Source organism: Panthera pardus, unplaced genomic scaffold (genome assembly GCF_024362965.1).
Source record: "Panthera pardus isolate Hobbes unplaced genomic scaffold, ASM2436296v1 HiC_scaffold_13, whole genome shotgun sequence".
Classification (NCBI taxonomy): domain Eukaryota; kingdom Metazoa; phylum Chordata; class Mammalia; order Carnivora; family Felidae; genus Panthera; species Panthera pardus.
This window is the reverse complement of record NW_026526688.1, coordinates 148,966,045-148,979,743: the sequence shown is the minus strand read 5'-3', so window position 1 is coordinate 148,979,743 and position 13,699 is coordinate 148,966,045. Positions and strand designations below refer to the sequence as shown.

General features: G+C 36.0%; 1 pseudogene; it reads left to right on the top strand.

Annotated features, from left to right (window-relative positions):
* The first annotated feature begins 3,428 nt into the window (after nucleotides 1-3,428).
* LOC109275059 (UDP-glucuronosyltransferase 2B17-like) overlaps nucleotides 3,429-13,699 on the top strand; it is a 30,618-nt pseudogene continuing 20,347 nt past the window's right edge.

Sequence of the window (13,699 nt, the reverse complement as noted above, 5' to 3'; positions counted from 1 at the left end):
GCAATGGTTGGAACTGGGAAAAGTTTATGACATAACTTTGGATTGTTGGACACAGTGAGGTGAGATCTTGAAACTTGTTTTCGTGAATAACCTATGTGTTTTAATAAGTAAACTACATTAGTGGTTACAATTTTTGTTTAATCGACCCTTAAATACACCCTTGGGACATAATGTCCTTGATCTGCTTTCGAGATATGACTATAATTCTCAAACATCTCCTCCCCAGTGGCCTACCAGCACATACTCCCCAGCCACTGGAGTTATAAAAGCAGGTCTTACAGGAGGTGGGGTTGTGGAGATCTACTTGCAGCTACCTAAGATGTGTTTCTGCCCTTAAGTCCCCTTAATAAACCATTTATTGTCAAGCAGGACTTGTCAGTCTTTATGTTTTGTCTTATGGTTCCTCTGGCCTTTAGAGATCATTTTGCATAAATCTCCCTTTCATGGAACACATGATATATTCACAGGGCTGAAAGGAAAAAACTTCAATCAAGAATACTCTACCTGGGAAGGATGTCATTCAGAATGGAAGGAGAGATAAAGAGTTTCCCAGAATAGAAAACCTAGGAATAAAGGAAGCTGAAAAGAGCTGAAAGACCTACTCAAAACTATAAAACAGTGATGAAATAAATTAAAAATGACACTAACAAATGGAAAAATATTCTATGCTCATGGACTGGAAGAAGTAACATTGTTAAAATGTCCATACTACCTAAAGCAATCTACAGATTCAATGCAATCTCTATCAAAATACCAATAAATTTTTTCATAGAACAAAAATCAATAATACTAAAATTTGTATGGAACCACCAAAGACTCCAAATAGCCAAAGCAATCTTGAGAAAGAAGAACAAAGCTGGAGGCATCACAGTCCCACATTTCAAGGCAACTACAAGACTATAGTAATTAAAACAGTGTGGTACTGACACGAAAGCAGGCACACAGATAAATGGAACAGAATAGAGAGCCCAGACATCAACCCACACTTATATGGTCAATGAATCTATAATGAAGGAGGTAAGAAGATACAATGAGGAAAAGACAGTCCCTTCAGTTAATGCTGCTGGAAAAACTGAAAGTTATTTGCAAAAGAATAAAACTGAACCACTTCCTTACAACATATTCAAAATTAAATTCAAAATGGATTACAGACCTAGATATGAAACATGAAATCATAAAGCTCCTAGAAGAAAACATAGGCAGCGATCTCTTTGACACTGTTTGCAGCAACATTTCTCTAGGTATGTCTCCTCAAGCAAGGGAAACAAAAGCAAAAATAAACTTCTATTTTTATTATTGGTAATACACCAAAATAAGGTTTTGCACAGGGTAGGCAACCATCAACAAAACATAAAGGCAAGTTACAGGGAGAAGATATTCACAAATGACATATCCACGAAGGGGTCAATATTCAAAATATATAAAGAAATTATACAATCCAACACCAAAGAAACAAAATAATCCAATTAAAAATAGAGGACCTGAATAGACATTTTCTAAAGAAGACAAATAGATGAAGGGGTGCCTGTCTGGCGTAGTCAGTAGAGCTCATGACTCTTGGTCTCAGAGTTGTGAGTTCAAGCCCCATGTTGGGCATGGAGCCTACTTAAAAAAAAAAAAAAAAGAAGAAGAAGAAGATGACAAACAGATGGCCCACAGACACATGAAAAGATGCCCAACATCACTAATCATCAGGGAAATGCCAATCAGAACCACAATGAGACATCACCTTACATCAGTCAGAATGGCTAGAATCAAAAAGACAAAAAATAACAGCTATTGGCAAAGATGTGGAGAAAAAGGAACCACCACCCTGTTGGTGGTGCAGCCACAATAGAAAACAGTATAGAGGTTCCTCAAAAAATTAAAAATAGAAATATCATACGATCCAGTAATTCCACTACTGGGTATTTACCCAGAGAAAACAAAAACACTAATTCAAAAATATATATGCACCCTATGTTTCCTGCAGCATTATTTGCGATAGCCAGCATATGGAAGCAACCCAAATGTCCATCAATAGATGAATGAATAAAGAAGATATAGTATATATAGACAATGCAATGTTACTCCACCGTAAAAAAAAGAAAAAAGAATGAGATCTTGCCATCTGTGATAATATGGACAGACCTAGAGGGTATTATGCTAAGTGAAGTAAGTCAGAGAGAGAAAGACAAATACCATATGATTTCACTTATATGTGGAATCTAAAAAACAAAGCAAATGAATAAACCAAAAGCAGAAAGACTCAAAAATACAGAGAACCGATGGTTGCTAGAAAAAAGAGGGGGAAGGGGAAAGCAAAATGGGTGAAAGGGAGTAGGAGACACAGGCTTCCAGTTATGGAATGAATGTCAGGAGGATAAAAGGTACAACATAGGGAATATAGTCAAAGTTACTTCAATGGCGCTGTATGGTGACAAATAGAATCTACATTTGTGGTGAGCGTAGCATAACAGATAACTTGCTGAATCACTATGTTGTAACCTAAAACTAATATAACATTGTGTGTCAACTATGCTTCAATAAAAAAAAGAAAAGAAGATTATCTTTAAAAAGTCCATGCCACAAAAAAAAATTTGTGAGGTGAAGGATGTGTTAACTAATTTTATGGAGTAATCATTTCACAATATATTTGTACACCTTAAACCTGCACAATGTTATATCAATGATATCTCAATAAAGTGAGAAAACAAAATTTTAAAATAAAGCATTATGCTAATTATAGTACCAGCACAAAAGACAACATAATGTATAATTTCATTTATATGAAATGCTCAGAATAGGCAATATATAAGACAGAAAGTAGATAAAATGTTGGCTAGGGCTGAGAGATGAAGAAAACGGAGAGTTTCATTAGAGGGTAAAGGTTTCCATCTGGGGTGAAGAAAGTGCTCTAAAATTGATCAGTTTTGTTCACGATGGTTGCACAATTCTGTGAATATACTATGAAATACTAAATTGTACATTTTAAATTTGGCAGTTGTATAATATGTGAATTACATGTCAACAAAATTTCTATGAATAGAACAAAAAAATCCCTTGAACAATCATATCCAAGAAATATAATTCAACTGTATAATAACTTTAATTCTTGTGTCAAGAAGATTGCAGACACAGTTACCTCTTGCCTCTTCAAAATATATTACATAAGATAGGTGATTTGCGCATGCAAGGTCATTGGCTCTTAGCTAGATGATAGAACTTATAATCATCAAACAGACACTAAGCACATGTGTACATAGATGAAGTCATCTGCCTTTGACTTTTTCCGCTTGCCATCCAAATGCTTTGACTGTTCATATAATGTGTTTACTTTGAATGTAAGCGTTACATTTTAACTTCTTGATTGACTTCTCCTTGGGTATTAGCACAAGCGATGGTAGAAGGAAACAGGAATTTGAAAAGAAGCATTACATTCCACCAGGATGTCTATGAAATGGATTTCAGTTCTTCTGCTGCTACAGCTGAGCTGTTACTTTAGCTCTGGGAGTTGTGGACAGGTGCTGGTGTGGCCCACAGAATACAGCTACTGGATCAACATGAAGACAATCCTGGATGAACTTGTCCAGAGAGGTCATGAAGTGACTGTTCTGACATCTTGAGCTTCCATTCTTGTTGATCCAAGCAAATCGTCTACTATTAAATGTGAGATTTATCCTACACATTTACTGAAAGATGATTTTAGGATTCTCTTCAGAAAATTGATCACCAAATGGACATGCGATTTATCGAAAGATACATTCTGGGCATATTTTTCACAACTGCAAGAAAACTCGTGGGAATATTCTGACTGTATTGAAAAGCTCTGTAAAGACGCAGTTTTGAACAGGAAACTCATGACAAAATTACAAGAATCAAAGTTTGATGTCATACTTGCAGATACCGTTGGACCCTGTGGTGACCTGCTGCCTGAGCTACTCAAAATACCTTTAGTGTAGAGTCTCCGCTTCTCTCCGGGCTTTACATTTGAAAAGTATAGTGGAGGACTTTCTCTCCCTCCATCCTACGTACCTGTTATTATGTCAGAATTAAGTGATCAAATGGCATTCATAGAGAGAGTAAAAAATATGATATACTTGCTTTATTTTGACTTTTGGTTCCAAACATTTAATCAGAAGAGGTGGGCTCAGTTTTACAGTGAAGTACTAAGTCATGTTTTTCACTGGTGGCATGAAGTCTTAATTATCCTATTGCCTTGGAAGGTACATTTGTATAAAGTCAGAGGAATTTGTCTTTTATAAGTGAAACGATGAAATGAAAATATGAAATGATCTCTCAATCCTCAATCTCACAAATATTATGGAAAGACTTATACAACAGGGTCAGTTTGAACCTGTGGTCCAGTATTAATACATTATACTCCAGGAAGTCAATACCCATAAATAAAGCACTGAGGATTTCTTGAAGCAATTACATATCCATTATTTGTGTGTTTGTTTTTAATATTTAAACTTTTTTTTTTTTTTACTTTTTTCTGGGTAAAGTGTTTAATCCTTCCTTTGTTTATTAAATACAGGGTGAAAATATTACTTATAATATACTTTATTTTTTAGAATAATTTTAAGTCACAGCATATTGAATCGAGATTTCCCACATAACCCCTGTCCCCACACATTCGTAAGTTCCCCCATTATCAACATCTCCCACCAGAATGGTACATTCGTTACAACTGATGAACCTATATTGACACATTATCATCCAAAGTCCATAGTTTACAATAGAATTCACTTTTGGTGTTGTACATTCTATAGGTTTTAACAAATTTGTAATGACATGTACCCGCCACTATTATATCAGAGTAGTGCCTTAAAAGTCCTCTCTGCTGCACCTATTTCCTACATATCCATTTTACTATACTTTTCCCATCTTTAAGAAAAGGCATTAGAAATTTCACCATCTTGATGTAAGCAGACGTGTAGACTAAGGATTTCCATATTTCTAGCACAACAGTCTGTATAGAGTATTGAGGACATTATTTTCATTTGTTTCTCCTCAGTTTCCTCATTTAAAACTTAAAGTGTTTTGTCACATTACCTGAAAGATTCCTTCACAATTGGAAGATATGGTGGCTCTATCCCAGACTCAGGAACCTATAATATGAAGTTTCTAATGATTACACATTCTTTCACAAGGCCTTACAAATCATGTTTTAAAGGCTTAAAAATCTTGTTGAAGGGTGCACACAACTATGTCACTCCATTAAAGACAAAATGAGCCAAAGTTAACAGTGCACGTGTTTCCATACTTGATGAAAATATTCCAGCTGTTATTTGCAAATATTATTTAATACACAAAAATTATTAAGCTACTCATATGAACCAACCGCAATGGTAAGCACAAGGAATCAAGCCATACCCTCAAAGCCTCACAGTTTTCTTGGAAAATCTAGGATCAAGGAAATAACTTGCTAAATTATAGAAATTAGACAGGATTCTAGGGAAAGGTGTTTCCATTGGTTAACTGATTGGGGAGCTCAAATAGTTGCTTACATTTGCATCTGTTACCTTTGCAGCATTTCAGAGTAAACAGATGTGTGTTTAATTTGATAGTGGCTTAGGTTTAATAATCGTTTATGATTGTGAATGTACTACTGTGATGTTAGAAATGAGCCTCTTACACTTTGTCTTTTATATATACATGTGAACAACATATATATGTAAATATATATTTGCATCATTATATATGTTTGCATCATCATACATGCTTTGTATCATATATGTATTGTGTGTGTGCATAATTAAACCACAAACACTTTTAAACATTTTTGGCTAAATTATTCCAAACTCCTTTCAGAAAATTCCCTCATATATTCACATTATATTACTTTCATCTCCTCTACCTGTTGCTTGGTGTGGGTTTATTTATTTATTTATTTATTCATTTATTTATGTACTTACTTATTTACTCTTTTTTTCTATTAAGTTTTTATTTTGATTCCGGCATAGTTAACAGACAGTGTTATGTTCATTTCAGGTGACAATACAGTGAATCAACAATTCCATCCATCACTCAGTGCTCATCACAACAAATGCGCTCATTAATCCCCATCACCTATTTTACCCATTCCCCTCATTCACCTCCCCTCTGATAACCATCAGTTTGTTTTCTACAGTCAAGAGTCTGTTTCTTGATTTGTCTCTCTCTCTTTTTTTGTCCTTTGCTTGTTTGTTTCATTTCTTAAATCCATACATAAGTGAAATCATTTGGTATTGGTCTTTCTCTGACTTAATCTCACTTAGCATAATACTCTCTAGCTCCATCCATGTCATTGCAAATGGTAAGATTTCATTTTTCTGTATCCATTCAATCTACAGACGCTTGGGCTGTTTCCATATTTGGCTATTATAGATAATGCTGCTATAAACATATGGGTACATGTATCTGTTTGAATTAGTATTTTTGTATTTTGGGGTATATGGTAGTGCAATTGCTGGATCGTAGGGTAGTTCTATTTTTAACTTTTTGAGAAATCTCCACACTTGTTTGTGTTTTTTATTTTAGCCATTCTGAAAGGTGTGAAGTGGTATCTCATTGCAGTTCTGACTTGTATTTCCCTGATGATAACTGATGTGGAGCATCTTTTCATGTGTCTATTGGCTATCTGTATCTCTTCTTTGGAGAAATGTATGTTTATGTCTTCTGTCCATTTTTAATTGGATTATTTGGTTTTGCGATGTTGAGTTGCACAAATTATTTATATATTTTGGATAACTTACGCTTTCTTGTATATATCATTTGCAAATATCTTCTCCCATTCAAATTGCCCTTTAGTTTTGAAAATTATTTCCTTCATTGCACAGAAGGTTTATTTTATTTTGGTGTAATCCCAATAGTTTATTTTTGCTTTGGTTTCCCTTGCCTCAGGAGAAAAATCTAGAAAACCATATCTAGAAAAATATTGCTACTGCTCATGTCAGAGACAGTACTCTCTTTGCTCTCCTCTAGGATTTTTACGTTCTCAGGTCTCACATTTAGGTCTTTAACATATTCTGAATGTATTTTTGTGTATGGTGTAAGAAAGTGGTCTAGTTTTATACTTTGTATGTGGCTATCCAGTTTTACCAACATCATTTGTTGCAGAGATTTTTTTCCCATTGGATATTTTTTCCTGTTTTGTCAAAGATTAATTGGCCATATAATTGTGGGTTCATTCTGGGTTTTCTATGCTGTTCCATTGATCTATGTGTCTGTCTTTGTGTCAATACAATACTGTTTTGATTACTACAGCCTTGTAGTATAACTTGAATTCAGGAATTGTGATACCTCCAGTTTTTTTCTTTTTCAAGATTGCTTTGGCTATTTGGGTCTTTTGTAGTTCCATACAAATTATAGGATTGTTTGTTCCAGCTCTGTGAAAAATGCTGTTGGTGTTTTGATAGGGATTATATGAAATCTGTAAATTACTTTGGGTAGTGCAGACAGTTTAGTATTTGTTCTTCCAATCCATGAGCTACTCTGAGTATCTCAGTTAGTTAAGCATCCAGCTCCTGATTTCGGCTCAGGTCGTGATCTCATGGTTTATAAGTTCAAGCCCCACATCTGGCTTTGTGCTGACATTGTGGAACCTGTTTGGGATTCTCTCTCTCTGCCCATCCCCCACTTGTGCTTGCTCTCTCTCTCAAAATAAATAAACTTAAAATAAATGAATATAACCACTAACACCTGCATCCTATTATAAAATTGAACTATGTGAAAGTCTTTGATTTCATGACCAAATTCTCTTTTCTTCCTGACCTTTAAACATATTCACGTGACTGGGGCTTCTGAATGGCTCAGCCAGTTAAGTGTCTAACTTGGCTCAGAGCATGATCTCATGGTTCACAAATTTGAGCCCCGCATCGGACTCTGTGCTGACAGCTCAGTGCCTGGATCTTGCTTCAGATTCTGTGTCTCCCTCTCTCTCTGCCCCTCCCCCACTTGCACTCTGTCTCTCTCTCTCTCAAAAATGAATAAACATACATATTTTTAAAAAAATATTCACCTGGCTGCTTTCACTCTCTTTTTTTATTTTTTTATTTTTTTTTATTTATTTTTTAATATATGAAATTTACTGTCAAATTGGTTTCCATACAACACCCAGTGCTCATCCCAAAAGGTGCCCTCCTCAATACCCATCACCCACCCTGCCCTCCCTCCCACCCTGCCCTCCCTCCCACCCCCCATCAACCCTCAGTTTGTTCTCAGTTTTTTTCTTTTTTTTTTTTTTTTTTCTTTTTTTATTTGCTTTCACTCTCATATTCAGCCTTTGATAGGTAACAGATGTAAGGTCTTACTACCTGGTTAACCTCTTAAGGCTCAACACAGAGGCAGCAGACAGAAATGCCCATCTTCCAGTCTTTCCCTGAAAGAGGTCTATTTCGTACTTTAAAAGCTGCTTCCCAAGGAATAGGCTTCCAATTCAGCACAAATCTATCAACAGATTGCAATTCTCCCCGGAGTCCAGGGAGGCCTGTGGGTACCATTTTCATGTTCACATTTTTGCCCATTGCAGATTACCACTGCTTCACTGGAATGAGGTTGTACACACGTCTGACATGCCAGTTTTTGTGGCAGCTGCACAGGAAACACCAAACTTGATCCTTGGTTCTGGGATATTCTTCAAATACATCACACATTAGGTCACAAAAATGTCTAAATAAACTTAAGAAAATTGAAATCATATCAAGCAACTTTCCTGACTTCGTCAGAAGTGTCAGAAGTGTTGTAGTGTGGAATAATAAGAAATATATAGATTGGTCTTGATTCCCAGGTCCTGACAGAGAGCTCCTAAACTCCTTATAAATTTCTTAGTGGTAAGTACACTAGAACATCTTCTATTCTAACAATTGGTCTTTGATCCCTGTCCCTGACACAAGGCTTCTAAAACTCTTATATATTCCTAAGTGATAAGAACACTAAGAGCATCTTTTATTCTAATGAGGTAACTCTAGGCCGACTCCTGGGTGGGATCTGGTCACCAGAAAGACCACAGCATAATTTGATCTTGCAACTTTCAACCTCACTCCCCACTGCTTTAGACAGAGCAAAGGAGCTAGGACTGGAGTTAATATTGATCATGCCTACATGAGGAAGCCTCTATAAAAACTCCAAAAAGTACAAGGTTCAGAGAGCTTTTAAATGGGAGAACACATCCATGGATTGGGGGAACAATGGAACAAATGGAACATAGAACAAATGGAACATGGAACAAATCCACTGATATAGAACCTACTACAATCCAAAACCTCTAAGACTTTGTCTTACGTGTCTTCTCATTTGGCTGTTCACATCCTTTAATACTCTGATAGACATAATTAAGTGTTTCCCTGACTTCTGTGAACTGTTCTAGCAACTTATCAAGTCCAAAGAGGGAGGAGGCCATGGAAACTTACAATTTGTAGCCAAGTTGAACAGAAGTTGAGGGTAACCAGAGTATGGACTACTTGTAATTGGCATCTGAAGTGACATCTCATGGGACAAGAGCCCTTAACCTGTGAAATCTGTTGCCTCCAGGTAGCTGGTGTCAGAATCAAATTCGAGGACACCCAGGTGGTATCACAGAGAATTTCTTGATATGGTAAAAAACAAAACAAAACACATATTTGGTGGCCAGTTGTGTCAAGAATGTTTTTAGCATGGTAGTAGTATAAGAGTAAGGAGAAACACAGGAAGAAGACTGGAATGTTTTCTTACATTAAGAAACTAGAAATCAATTCAGAAAAGAAAACTGGTAAATTCACAAATATGTAGAGATTAAACAACATACTACTAAACAACCAGTGGGTCAAAGAAGAAATTAAAGGGAAATCAAAAAATATCTTAACGATAAATGAAAATACAGGTATAAAGTAAGAAAATTTATAACATGCAGCAGAAGCAGTTCTAGAGAGAAGTTCATATGGATAAACACCTATACTAACTTTATTTTTTTTAATGTTTATTTTTGAGACAGAGAGAGACAGAGCATGGAAGGTGGTGGTGGGCGGGGTGGTCAGAGAGAGGGAGACACAGAATCGGAAGCAGGCTCCAGGCTCGAGCTGTCAGTGCAGAACCCGACGTGGGGCTCTAACTCACAAACTGTGAGATCATGACCTGAGCTGAAGTCGGACACTTAACCGACTGAGCCACCCAGGTGCCCCAACATCTACACTAACTTTAAAAGAAAGATCCCAAATTAAAAAAAGTTTTTTTACACCTCAATGAACTAGAAAAGGAACAAACCACACTCATTATTAGACGGAGGGAAATAACAAAGATCTGAACAGAAATAAATGAAATAGAGACTAAAAGACAATAGAAAAGATAAATGAAACTAAGTGCCATTTTTTACAAAGATGAACAAAATAGAAAACCTATAGCTAGACTTACAAAGAAAAAAGAGAAAAGACTCAAAAGAATAAAATTAGAAATTAAAGAAGAGACGTAACAGCTATAACACACAAATATGACAAATCATAAGAGGCTACTGTGAAAAAATACATGCCAACAATTTGAACTACCTACAAGCAATGGGCAAATTCCTAGAAACACACAACCCACGGAGACTGAATCATGAAGGAATAGAAAATCTGAACTGACCACTTATCAGTAAGCAAATTGAAACAGTAATCATATCACTCAAAAAATAAAAGAGCAGGAGCAGGTAGCTTCACTACCAAATTCTACCAAACATTTAAAGAAAAATTATAGCCAATCCTTCTCAAACTCTTCCAAAAAAATAGGAGAGAACAGTCCAAATTTATTTTATGAGGCCCACATTAACCTGAAACCAAAATCAGACAAGAACACTATAAGAAAAGAAAATTAGAGGTCGATATCCCAGATAACACGGATGTTAAAATCCTCAACAAAATAATAGCAAGCTGAATTTAACCACAGATTAAAGGAATGTATTAAAAAATTGCATACCATCATCAAGCGGAATTTATTCCAAGGATGGTTCAACATCTGCTAGTCAATCCATGTAACATACCACATCAAAAAAAGTACAGATGAAAGTCATATGATCATCTCAATAAATGCAGGAAAAAAACCTACCTACGAAAGTCAACATCCATTTATGACATAAACTCTCAACAAAGTGGGTATAGAAGGAAAACACCTCAACATAATAAAGGCCATTTATGGCCATCTCACAGCTGGTACTCAAAGGTGAAAAGCTGAAAGGTTTCCCTCTAAGATAAGGAGCAAGACAAGATACCCACTCTTGCCACCTTTATTTAACATAGTACTGGCAGTCCTTCCCATAGCATTAGGCAAGAAAAAAATAAAATCACCCACATTGGAAAGGAAGGATTAAGACTGTCTCTATTTTCAGGTGACATAATATTATATGTAGAAAACCATAAAGACTACACACACACACATAGACACACACACTACTAGAAGTAATGAAGGATTTCAGTAAACTTGTAGTGTACAAAATCCAAACACAAATCTCAGTTGCATTTCTATACCCTAACATCAACTATCAGAAAGGAAAATTAAGCTGTCTTCCTCAGTGCTACCTGAAAAAGTGGCAGCCATCTCCTACTGGGCATATCATGGCCACCCTCAGACCTCTGGTGAAACCAAAGATCATTAAAAAGAGGACCAAGAAATTCATCCAGCACCAGTCAGAAATTCAATATGTCAAAACTAAGTGCAACTGGAAGAAACCCAGAGACATTGGCAATAAGGTGCACAGAAGATTCAATGACCAGATCTTGATGTCCAACATTGGCTATGGGAACAAGAAAGTAAAGTACATGCTGCCCAGTGGCTTCTGGAAGTTCCTAGTCCACAACATCAAGGAGCTTAAAGCACTACTGTTCTTCAGCAAATCTTACAGTGCAGAGATTGCTCACAATGTCTCCTCTAAGAACTGTAAAGTCATTATGGACAGAGCAGCCCAGTTGGCCATCAGAGTCACCAATTCCAGTGCATGCTGCACAATGAAGAAAATGAATAGACAGCTTATGTGCATGTCATATTTGTGTTAAAAAAAGAGAAATTAAGAAAGCAACCCCATATATAATTGTACCAAAGAGAACAAATACTTAAATACATTTAACTAGGGAGGCGAGATATCTGTACACTGAAAATTAAAGAGACTGATGAAAGAAACTGAAGAAGACTCAAATAAATAGAAAGATATTTCATGCTCATGTATGGGAAGAAGTAACATTGTTAAAATGTCCACACTACCCAAAGCAATCTATAGATTCAATGCAATCCCTATCAAAATTCCAATAGTATTTAGTATTTTTCTTTTATTTAAAATGTTTATTGATTTTTGAGAGACAGAGAGAGACAGAGTATGAGCGGGGAAGGGGCAGAGAGAGGGAGACACAGAATCTGAAGTAGGCTTCAGGCCCTGAGCTGTCAACACAGAGACTGACGCAGGGCTTGAACTCACGAACTGCGAGATCATGACCTGAGCTGAAGTCGGATGCTCAACCGACTGAGCCACCCAGACACCCGTTAGTATTTTTCATGGAAATAGAGCAACCCTAAAATTTGTAGGAAACCACAAAAGGCCCCAAATAGTGAAAGCAATCTTGAAAAACAAGTACAGAGCTAGAGGTGTCACACTTTCTGATTTTAAATCATGTTACAAACCTATAGTGATCTTAACAGTAAAATATTGGCAAAAGAGATCAAAGGAACAGAATAGAGAGCCTGGAAATAAACTCACACATATATGGTCAATTAACTTAAGACAAAGGAGGCAAGAATATGCAATGGGGAAAGGACACTATTTTCAATAAATATTGGGGAAACAGGACAGTCACATGCAAAATAAGAACACTGGACCCCTATATTGCACCCTACACAAAAATTAACTCAAAATGGATTGAAAACTTAGATATGAGACCTGAAACTATAAAACTTCTAGGAGTAAAACATAGGGGATCTGCTCCTTGATACTGGTCATTGCAATAACTTTTTAGATATAACACAAAAAGCAAAGGCAACAAAAGCAAAATAAACCAGTGGGACAACACCAAAATAAAAGGCTTCTGCATAGCAAAGGAAACTGTCAACAAGATGGAAAGGTAATTTGTAGAATGAGAGAATATATTTACAAATTATCTTCCTGATAAGCAGTTCACATCCAAAATATATGTAAATAACTCATGTAACTCAATAGCAAAATAACAAACAATCCAATTAAAATAATGGGTAAATGAACTGAATAGACGTTTTTCCAAAGGAGACACACAAATAGCCAACAGGTACATGAAAAGATGCTCAACATCACTAATCATCATGGAAATGCAGAAACAAAATAATGAGATGTCACCTAACACTTATTAAAATGGCCCTTATCAAGAAGACAAGAGGTAACAAGTGTTGGCAAGGATGTGGAGAAAAAGAAACCCTTGTGCACTTCAGTGGGAATGTAAATTGGTGCAGCCACCACAGAAAACACTAGGGAGGTTCTTTAAAATATTAAAAGTAAAACTATTGTATGACCCAGCCACCCAAGGAAATGAAATCACTATCTCAAAAAGGTATCTGCACTCCCATGTTTACTTTGGCATTATTTACAATAGCCATAACATAGGAACATTCTAAGTGTCATCAGTGATGAATGGATAAAGAAAATGTGGTGTATTGATATATACCTAGGGATATTATTAAGTCATAAAAAAGAAAGAAATCATGCCATTTGTGACAACATGAATGGACTTCAAGGGCATGATGCTAAATGAAATAAATCAGACAGAGAAGA